Source organism: Astatotilapia calliptera, chromosome 16, assembly GCF_900246225.1.
Source record: "Astatotilapia calliptera chromosome 16, fAstCal1.2, whole genome shotgun sequence".
Lineage (NCBI taxonomy): Eukaryota > Metazoa > Chordata > Actinopteri > Cichliformes > Cichlidae > Astatotilapia > Astatotilapia calliptera.
Genome location: NC_039317.1, coordinates 12,624,291 through 12,635,808, shown reverse-complemented (window position 1 = coordinate 12,635,808; position 11,518 = coordinate 12,624,291).

The window sequence follows — 11,518 nt, the reverse complement described above, 5'->3', positions numbered from 1 at the left end:
TGCGTGCACACACACAAGCATGCGCGCACACACTTCACAGAGGCTGTGTGAGAGCCAGAATGCAGAGCCCGAGGGCTGTTGTGTCTCTGATGTTTGTATTGTTTACTCTGTTGTCCCAGTGCATGTAGGAGATTGTTGCCCACTTAGGCCTCACTCTAGCCTTGCTTTATTTACTATGACTGGTGCGGACAGCAGGTTACTGTCCAGGAGAGCTGAAAGGCCAAGCAAAGAGAAGGGGGAATAAAAAAGCTGGAGATCGAAGGAGACAGAAAGAGATCATTGACTGTCTTTTCCCCCTATATTTGTTCACATACTGCTTCTCTTTGCTTTTCAGTTTGTCTTTGATCCCTTCTCCTCAAACTTCTGCCCCCTGGGTCACCAGCTGACAGACAACGAGAGGAGGGTGCCGCCTCTTTTCTTATCCACTCTTCTCTCGCTTTTTTTGCTGTTTGGGATACGTAGCGTTTTGCAGCCGGGGAACCATTTGGGAACCCCAGGTAAGTGAACCGAAGCCACACAGATGTTAATCTCCCCTTGGCCCGCTTCAGACATGCACTGAACTCCTCCAGCTCCTTCTAAGTCTCTTCCCCTCTTTTTCCACCTTTCTTGCCCTAAGTCTCAGAAATCTCATTGAAGACAGCAAAGTGTGAGTTGAAGTCTCCTGATTAAGTCTTTTTTAATCGAGGAGGATGAGGAAGTGGTGGCGGATAGGGGAGAGCGATGTTTCTCGCGGCTGCAGTAAGGCCCTTCACTTTGGGCATGCAGGCAGGTGAGCTTCTCATCTCACTCAGCTCCTCACCTCACTTCTCCTCTAACAATCCGGTTATCTGTGTCTATTACAGAAGGGTGGCTGATGGCCTGGCTAAATCCTCATACTTCCAGACATGTTTTGGGGGCCCCTATCAGCTGGGGACAGGACCTTGAGCCTTGATGAGAAAACTGGTGCAGGGAAATTGAATTAGGCATTGTGTCTGGGTCTTCACTGATTGCTATTAGAGTTGGCCTGGAGCTGGGTGAAAGAGAGATGAGGAGAGTTAAGCCTGTCTGAGTGAACCGCTCTGCCCGTCTCATGTAGCAGAGCTCAAGTCATATCAGATTGAAACACTTGTCGTGTCAGTCTCTAACCATAAAAATCACCAGCGAAAATCAAGAAATGAAATAAATAAATAAATAAATAAATATATATATGTGTGTGTGTGTGTGTGTGTGTATGTAAAAAATGTTTACGATGAAGAAATGATGATGACTGTGTTCATATTGCCATGAATAATGGTGTGAGTCAGTCATGTTCGAAGTGGATAACAATGAGAGTCAAAAGTCTATAAATGTGACAGGTCTTTAAGTTGGAGATGATGGATGGAGTCTGTGATGCAGACACTTCCTGTTTCTCTCGGTGCAGAGGCGCAGATGAAAGAGCCGCGGTGTGTTTTCAAACTGAGGAAGAACAATGGGTCAGAGGAAGAAAGAGTTCCCCTGACCTGACCCCCACTGCCTCCACCCACCCCAAACACCCTCCCACCCCACCCTACCCTTCTGTTGAGACTGGGGCCTGATAGTTCTGACATTACTGATCTCTTCTGGCTGACTCACACAAAGAAAGAGATAGGAGATACCTGTGGGTATTGTGTGCCACTGCTGCTGCTGCTGCATAAGCACCTGCCTCACTTAAGAATTTCACTGCAATTTGGAGAAAGTCAGTGCCTGATGGCAGACTTGTAAGATTTCCTCTCAGTTTTGAGACTGTTAAAGATCGTTTACGATTCTGTTTCATGCTTCTTCTATAGCTATTCCTACATTTTGCTTATGCATGGACTTTGTAGTGTATATTTAACATGCTGAGTTGCCATTTAGCCTACTAGCAATTTATTTAAGGGTACATACACTATTTAGAAGTAGGAAGACACAGTAGCTTTAATCGTATCACAATGAGTTATATACAGATCCACTAGGGTGTTTGCAACAGCTAGCTGTGTGAGTGTTTTCTCTGCCCTTTTTACAACCCCATCACATGTTACCTCCTTCAAGAAATCTGCAGGGGTGAATGACGATGGCTTCATCGCGTGGTTCATCACCCTTCTTAATACTGTGATTAAAACTGATCTCATAAAAAAAAAAAAACATTTTCTTTGCAATCTGTGCTTTACTGCTATTGTTTTGACAGACATTTCAGGTAATTGTGATTTTAACCTCAGACTTCCTTGTTAACACTTAATAGCACTGAAAGATATTGTTTTTTAAGCCTGCAAGTTTGCTTCAGTCTTGGTCTAATAAGCATTAATTATCTACATGCTTTACGTATAATCAGATCAGGTCATAAAAAACTTAAAGAAAACATGCTCTTGGGTCATCTTCAAATATATTCATACTGGAGGCAAAAACAGCATTTGTATTGACAGGGAAACAATCAGAATAAAGTCTCTGCAAACAGATGCAAATTATTGCTATTTCATTCTCTGGTAGCTTAAAATTGCAGATGCACAGAAATGTATTGTCTGCATGCACATATTTACTTTTGTACTACTAACACTGTCACTTGCATTGGTAACAATTAAGAAAAGAAGTGTATTCCTTTGTTGCATCTCTCAAGTGTTTCTAGAAAAGTGTTCAAATAAAAGGCAAAGGAAAGCAAATAACTGATTAACTGTGATTGTACAACCCTGGTCTTCCAGTTCTCCTGTGGGTAACCTCAGTTCACCCTACACGTTCAGCAAAGGCTTTACACCCTCCATAGGTGTGGGCCCAGCAACATTCCACATGGTAGCTCACACTGTGATAGCCTCCAGCTCTTCATATGAGGTATTCTGTGTGCGCGCACGCATCTGCTCGTGTGCGCGTATGTGTACACTGGCAGTCTCGCTCTTTTATTCAACGATAGCTCTTTCATCCTCTGTAAGAGGGCCACAGGGTCTTGCCCTCTGAGCCCCAGAGATGAAGTCTAGTGTTTATGTGCGTTAGATTTCCATCCCACAGAGCACGGCCTCCCTTTCTACTCACATTAAAGAAGAGATGTGGACAACAGCTTGGTGGTTTACTTTTTTCGTAGTAGTCAGTTTTTACAGGCAGTAAATATTTATAATAAATATTTGCTGGAAAGAAGTGTTACTGATCTATTTGTGGGATGTCTTCTTTTGCTCTGATAGAGCAATGTCCTCGTAACTGGCTTTTTTGGTCACGTTTAAACGAAGCAGAAAGGATGATGTATAGCAGTGTGCTTTGAAATATAAGCTGAGCACTCCTTGGCAAACAGTAAACTATTTGAGGGAATATTAAATCATATTGTGTAACCATGAAGTTATAAAATATAAGAAAGTCGTACTAATGCCGAATTAAAAACAAGAACCTCTCCATCACAATGGCAGATCTGTTTAAGCCACTGTTTAAAAGCATTGTACAAAAATCCTTGAAGAGATCAATAAACGTGCAGTTCTTAGCTCTAAGGTGGCACGACGTCGCCTGTTTATAGCAGGGAAAACCCATACTGTATGAAAAGTAAAAGCTCTCTCAGTAAAGCAAACACTAATGCACATTCATGTTTTCATTCAGACCCTCGCACACTCTGTGTGTATGCACACTATAGCACACACATTCACTACCCATAGCTGGTAGATGTACACACACAGCGCCTGCAAGAGTGGTGGGTCAGACTGGTAGCAGAGGCCGGAGTTGACCTCTAGTGAGTGTGTAGATTTATTCTAATCAGTACTCTGCTTCTGACAGGTTAACTGCTGCCCTCTGACCTGGGGAGCTCTCTGGGTGTCACCGTCCTTGTGTTCCCTGTCCACTTTTATCGGCAGCAAAAAGAAAATGTAAATTAAATGCAGCATAAAAATAGATGATGGGAGCTTGTTCCTCTCATCTATTTATTCACCCCGTCTCATCTCTCCCTCCTGCCTCTGTTTTTCTTTTTCTTTTTTGTTTAACAGCTGCATACTCAAAATGAAATGGATGAATACTGTTTTTTTTTTTTCTTACATTGCTCTCGCTTTCCTTTTTTGTATTCATCAACACGTAATACACAGCTGGAATAATAAAATCTGTGGAGGAGTAGAGGCAAGGACGTTCCCTGATACTTGACATGTGATGATCAGCTGTAGAGTTATATATGGGTAAAGAGAGCCCTGCAAACACATTAAGATGTAAAACCTTTCCTCCCATACATCAGTGGAAGCACCGTTGCCCACACATCACTCTGCCTTTTGCTGCTTTTTGCAGCTGATTTTGGAGGGTAGTGTTACATCTTGTTGTGCCTTTTCAAAGCAGTACAGAGGGCACTCGAATTAGACTGCATTGTTATGCCTCCATCAGAGCAATTTTCCAGCAATGCCTCTAAAAGCCCTCACACACTTCATCAGTATTATTGTAATTCTTTAGCTCTAGGTTATTTGGCAGCTGCTGTGCCCCACTGGCAAATCCCATTCGTGATGCCGTCCCTTTCACCGCAGCCAGAGATCCATTGATTTTTCTTTTCTCTCTTCTTGCCTCACCCAATTCATTTCAGATTGCTCGATATGAAACATTTTAATTTCTGCTTGCACCTCCACTCGGATAACAGTCAGAGGTTTCCCTTTTCTTCCTTTTTGTGCAACATCTTTTTTTTTTTTTCTGTCTCCTTTTTTTTTGACCAACTCTTTAACCAGTCAAAGGATCAGAGTAAATTGATTTACATCTTTCTTTTCACTTCCTGTTTTTGAAACTTTATTGATTTAAATGTGATTACAAGCAATGAAGAAAAAACTATTTAATATAAAGTGGAAGAAGCAGAAACAATAAGCTTTTTTGAACCTCATGTAAATCGTATATTTAAGATATATTTATCTGTAAAACAAATGTTAACCTCATACAGATTTACCATTGCATGTTTTCAAGTGTGTGCATACGTGCAGGTGTGTAATCAGCAGTATTCCCTCTATGATAGGGCATGGGAAGCTATGTGCAGTCTGACGGAACCTATTGATGTCTGAGAACACAGGCCCTACTTAATTAGTCCATCACACCCACTGCTTTGGTCTCTATAGGATCCCCGTAAGTGGTGGTCCTTTGCATATGCCATGCAATTTCTTAGGCAAGCCTGTGTTTTTAATTTTAAAATTATGGGGGGTAAAAAAAAACAACAACATTATATACGTCACAGGGGATAGCACCGTCTGGTTCACTTTGTGAGTCTGTCTGAGTGACTGTCTTCCTCTCCTTACACACCTGGAGGCTTTGTCATGTGTGTGTCTGACAAAATTTGTGCCACTCATTTTGCACATTAATCTAGGTGCCTTGCACTCGGCGTGCCAGACATTTTGGACTGTATCATTGATTTGGAATCGAGCTCTGCACTCCTTGTCCTTCACTTAGCGTTGAAATCGATGATGCCTGCCTCTGACCATGCATTAAAATCTGCCCACCGCTCTGCACACACACAGTCACACACACCACACACACGCCTCCACCCTTCCTCCCCTGGACTTTGACTCCTGCTTTTAATCTGCACCGTAGACCGTGTTTCTCCTTCACCACTGGACTTGGAAATGTGCCAGCATGAATATTCAGATAAGGTGGTTGCTATAATATCATATATTGCCTGCCGCAACGCACAGTGTGAGAGTTAACCCATGCACGATGCTGATGGAAAAAGCATCTAAAATTAAAAATCTTTTCTGTCTTTTATCTAAATCCCTTTTCAGGTACGGATAGCTGACATCGCTGGCTGTTCTGTCGTTCAAGCATAGGTCAGATTTGTGCAGTGTTTATATGCCTCTAGGTCCATCCTAGTAGATCTGCCATAGAAGTGTTTACAGAAAAGTTACCAGGGTGCCTACCTCGCATGCTGAGATGTCATCAGATTAATGGAAAGGAGCACATGGCCGAAATGGGTATTGTGCGAATGGTATTCAAGGCCACTGATCAATGGTCGTAACAGTTTGTTAGGACATGGTGCTAGATGTGGTCATTATCCAAATGTACTGTTTATAAAGTTGAGGAAACCTCCAGCCAGCTGAGACTGAAGATATCAGTTGGATGAGTGATGAAACGTTTCTTCCATTAAAAATAAAATGTCTGGATGAACTGGGATTTCCTTAACTGGATGATAGAGCATGCTTCAAGACATTTTCACACATATTTTCTGCAGCTCTTAACTTTTCTAGACATTACTTGATGGAAGTGAGAATGCACATGTCCGATGTCTATAACTGACCTGACTCTCCCGATATTTATACTGAAAAATATTGGGAGAGTTCATAATATAAGCATCTTATACTGTTACAAGTTGATCTTTAATCTTTTACCATTGGATTCGTGCAAAGGTTTTCCACACTTGCAGCTGGCTGGTGAGCATCTGGCATAAGACCCCAGTCCTCTTAGGACTGGCTTGAGCCTCTAGCCTGGTTATGCTTATTTAAGATAATAATTTGGAAAATGTTGGATGGATGGACGGACGGACGGATGGATGGATGGATTATTCTTTTACACACTGCAAAAGTGCAATGCTAAGCGTTGGATGAAGGGGTGTAAAGCATGCCGTCACTTGACCGTAGCGCCATGAAGACATGTTCTCTGGAGTGAGAAATCACACTTCACCTTCTGGTAATCCAGTGAGTGTTTGCACCTCATTGCTGGATCATGGTTGTGATTTTTTGTGAAGATGTCACTCTCATGACTGGCCAATCAGTGGAATGCACTCTGTTGATGTCATGTCTTTGGAATGAGTCAGATCTCTTGGAACCTTGCCAAGCAGGTACTAAAAAAAGCACCTGTTACCAGGTACTACCCCCTAATGGAGAACCCTAAAAATCAAGTTGAGTCAAGCCGAGCCAAGTAGGTACTAGTTGAAAAAGCCATTTAATGCTTCAGTATGACAATACATTTTGGACAATTTCATGCTCCCAACTTTGTGAGAACAGTGGGGATTTCAGTTTGGGGCTTTCTGTTTCAACAGTGCACAAAGCAAGGTTCATAATAACTTGACTGGCCTGTACAGACCCCTAAAACAACTCGACAAAAGACCTCATCTAACATCAATGTCTAACCTTACAAATGCACTTCTTGAAGAATTGTCAAAAGTTCCCATAAACTCATTCTTGATGATATTCCTAATTCTGAATATCAAGTGGAAAAAAGAACAGTAAACAAAGTAATCATTGTAATATATTAAGAACAAGAAGGACTATCCTCTGTAGACAGACATGAAGAAACACCTTTTGAAAAACTGTAAGTGTATTGTAAGACACAAATGCTTGATCTTTCCTTTATGTCTGTTTCTCCCACTGTGTTGTTCTGTTTGGTGATGATTTAGTTTGTGTAAGAACGCAATTTATTAAGAAAGGAAACCCATTATTTCCAATGTAGAAGCAGAATGTAGGCGAGGAGCAAAGGCAGGAGAAATGCAGTTAGGGCAGTTAGAGAGGCAGGTGGACGGAGATAGAGCAGAAACAAACAAATGAAGAGGGCATTTCATACGTGGCTCCCCTGTAGTGCGTAGCTGAATAGAGCCAGCGCAGATGTCAAAGGACAGGCCTCTCAGCAACATTGTACACATAGCTTTCACCACAGCACCCTGACAAAATATTGGCAACTAGGTAAATATTGTGGATGGCAGGGGGTTAGAGGTGTATGCTGGACCTGTAAGACTTAAATGAAAATCAATACTGGTGAGCTGTTGAGGCCATAGTGGTCCATGTGTCTCTCTCTACAGTACCGTGTGTTCACTTGGAGTGTTTGTGGTAATGGCAGCTATCATAATCACGGGACACTTGAAGGATCAGGGTACTTGGGTCTAAGTGAGCCACTGTGTACCCCTGCAAACAAAATATACTGCATACACAAACACACACAAGCAAATATAACCAATATATATATAAATATAAAATTCCAAAGAATTCCATTCATGCATGCATTTGATATCATTCATATGTTTGTTTTTTTCAAACACAAAATCTGATTAAGTAAAATCCAGAAAACCCATTTTCTGAGGCGTAACACTTTGCTCCCTTCATCAGCCAAGCAGAACAGCTATTGCTCACTCACTGAGAAATGAAGACCCCGAGCAGGGTAGACAGGCCTTTGGGCAAACATATTTGAACACAACTACACACCAACACCAGAGTGTGTCTTACAGGGATTAATAAACAAAGCTTAAATGTTGTGCTGAGGACTGGAGCACGGGCCCAGGATCAAGCAGGCTTTGGTTCCATCCCCGTTCTAAATGTAATTCCTTGTTCTAGAAAAGGGCCAGTTAACAGCTACTGCTCCAATGCTATGGTCATGTCATCTAAAAGAAATCCAAGCGTATGATTAGGCCCTGGTAGGTTTGGGTGAGGCCGAGGGGAGACTGTGGGTGGGATAGGCAGGTTGATTTCAGGGGCACTTTCTAATAGGCATTCACTTTGTGAAAGCTCCTGCCTTCAACACACGCACACAATTTCTAGACTGTTAGCGCTCTTTCTCTGTCTTTCTCTCACTCATTTGGTGATCTCGTGGAGCGAGATTTTTCCATGGAGGACAATAGCAGTGGAAATGGATTATGATTATAAAGGATAGGTAGAGCTTGGCACTGCACCTACACTGCAATGTTAACGTGGTGAAGCACACCCCAGGAGTTCCCTGTCCTTTCTGTCTAAGCTGTAGGTTTAATGATTTATTATTATTATTATTATTATTATTATTTATATGTTATACAGTGTGCCTTTGCAATGCACCTTACATTTTCTAAGCTCCTCTATTCAAAGCCTTCGGTAGCCCTCTGTTATGGTAGCATTTAAAATCTCCCCTGGCTTTTTTTCTCTTTTGAGGGAATTCAAGTGTGAAGGTTTGACATGGTCAAATAATCAGCATTAATTTGACAGAGTCACAAAAGCGATACCTTTTTATTCGGCTCCCCCCATCAAATAATTAGTTGCACATTTTAGATATTTGATTGCAGTTTGGCCATTAATAATTCATGCTCGCTAAATTCATAAAACATCGTCTTGTCCCCAGCAAGTAACATTTGATATTACATCTGAAGGCCCAGAGCAGAGATGTTTGCCAGAATCCAATCAAATGAAATTTCTAAAAATACTGACTAGCGTGTTTTCCCTCAGAGCCTCTCAGTGGCCCTTTAAGAACGACTGGAGGAGGAGAGGAGTCCCCTGCTATCTATTTTCTTTGGCACCACAGCTCTTTTCTGAACGCCTTCCATTTGATTCCCTGCCTCCTCCCCTCCTCCCCACCCCCTCACACCAACTCTTTTCCAGCTCCTTCTCATGATGTCAATTTAATTCAATCTAAAGGATTTAAAGCAACCAGTAGCTTTTAATGTCTGTTGGAAAGGCACTTGTAACACATTAAATTTACTTTCACCTTTCTGCTGGGTTTTTAAGGGGGGAAATAAAGATCAATTATTTGCCAAATCTGAAGTTTCATTAAAATCACTTTTCTCTGTCTGTGTCCTTGCGTCGTTTTAAGTGGGCCATCTGTCTAAACATCTCTTAGGGTCCTTTTTCCTTTTTTTCTGATCATTTCCTCGCCTTATTCATGAACCCTAGGAGTCCAGCTTTGTAGTAGTGTTGGAGCTAGAGCAGGCTACCCCCACTGAATACAGCTCTGGGCCTCAGCCTGCGCAAGACTCCCCCTCTACCCTGTTACCTCTCCCCAAATAGCCTCCCCTCCCCTTTACCTCCCTCCACCTCTTCCCCATAAGGGCCCACAGAATCTCTGAACTTGCTACACAGAAATGACCCGCCTTATTGTGATCAGTTATCCTCAACCCCAGTCTCTCTCGCTCTCTCTCTCCCTCTTCCCCTCTCAAACCCACCCACTGTTCCAGATCCCCCTGCCTCGTCCCTAGCCTTCACTCCTTTCCTGCCTCTCCTCCTCATTGCAGATTTGTATGCAGACTGTGACCTGGGCGGCTACAAAGGACCGCACATTATTCTTGATCATTCCTCTGCCCCCATGAAGCCGGTTATGCGGAAAGAACCCTTAATGATGCTCTGACTATTAACAGTGTTTTATGTCCAAATGTGCCGCTCGTTCTCCTAACCACCCAGTCAAATATAGACACAAGAAATGTGGGAATCTGCAGTGACAGTGATTCTGGTAAAATATACATAAGCACAGTTTGATTGTAGCAGTAACTGGCAAGTAAAGGGTCCAATTAAGTGACCGTGGAACATGGCGGTGGCTGGCGATGGACTTTTGGGCGTCTCAGATGAATTCAAAGTTAGCTTTAAAGTTGTTCTTGGTTATACATTTCCTAAGCGTGAATATCCAATGCAAGATTTACTTTCTAAATAATACTCATCATTAGTAAAGAGTGATGATTGTCATTTGCACAATATGCCAAGTAATGTCACATGTGATATGTCATTCTTTTGGTAAATGTTTCATTTTTTTCACAAACCCCCCCCAAATACATCAAAAATAACTTTTTATGGAAAACGTAAATAACCTTTTTGAATGAAGAATGATGAAATGAGAGTTTCCAGAGTATGTGTGCGGGTGCATGTGTGCGTCGTATTTAGGAGTACGAGATTAGTCTTGATCGGTGTTTGTTGTCACAGTGCCAGCATTGTGTCTGCAGCCAGTCCATCCAGGCCCCCGCGTCTCCCATCTCGTCCCAAGCTCATCCCTCTGTCTGTAGGAAGACAAGTCACAGCGCCAGTCTGGCTTGATGCCAGTGTGGAAGCTCTGGTTAAGTCTCTTTGCCAAGCCTGGATTACACTGAGATGTTAATCATGGGAGAGCATATTAAAAGCATTATTGTATACTTTCTATTTTCAAACCGCAGTGACATTTCGGTGGCGGTAGACGCACCACCTGCGAGCTCTTTTGAATCTTTGCCTTTTTCTTCTTCTTCTTTTTAACGCATCTTCAGTAAAACACGTCAAAAGGCACGTCTTACTGGAGAGTCCGTGGAGTATTTTGGGTGGAGTTTGGTAAAGAGGAATGCCCTTTAAATTCTGGTCTCTTTTGTTACTTCATTGTTGCAGCTTATTGTGTCATAAGTAATTCTAGCTGACTTCAAAGGAGGTTGGGGCCGCCAACTGTAGGGTTGTGGGAAGCACTGTGAATGTCAAGCTATGCAAACGACCTCTCTCAGATGGGAACGATACAGCTCGTCTCTCGTGAAAATAGTTTGTTTCCCTTCCCGTCTCCCTTCAGATTGATACATGACCTAAATTTGGCAAATTTGAACTTATAACGCAGGGAACCTGATGCCAAACCTGTTTTATTTTGCCGCACGATGTGTGCAGATCTGTTTGTAAGTGCGTGCGTGTGTGCGTGTTTATGCACAAGACTCACATTTATTGGGTTTTGTAGGGGGTGAGTGGGAGATGCCAAAATGGCAAAGGGAGCACCACAGAAATAGATCATATTTCTGTGTTCTGTGTTTTCTCCTAATAAACCAAAGCAATATATCAGAATTACACATAATCGAGGCTTTTCAATTTTGACTAAGTTGATTTGAGTGAGATGTGTGTAGGAGAAAGGAGGCCTGTAACCAATTCACTTAGGGAGTATGTATGCATTTGGGCCCCTATAGTGAAGC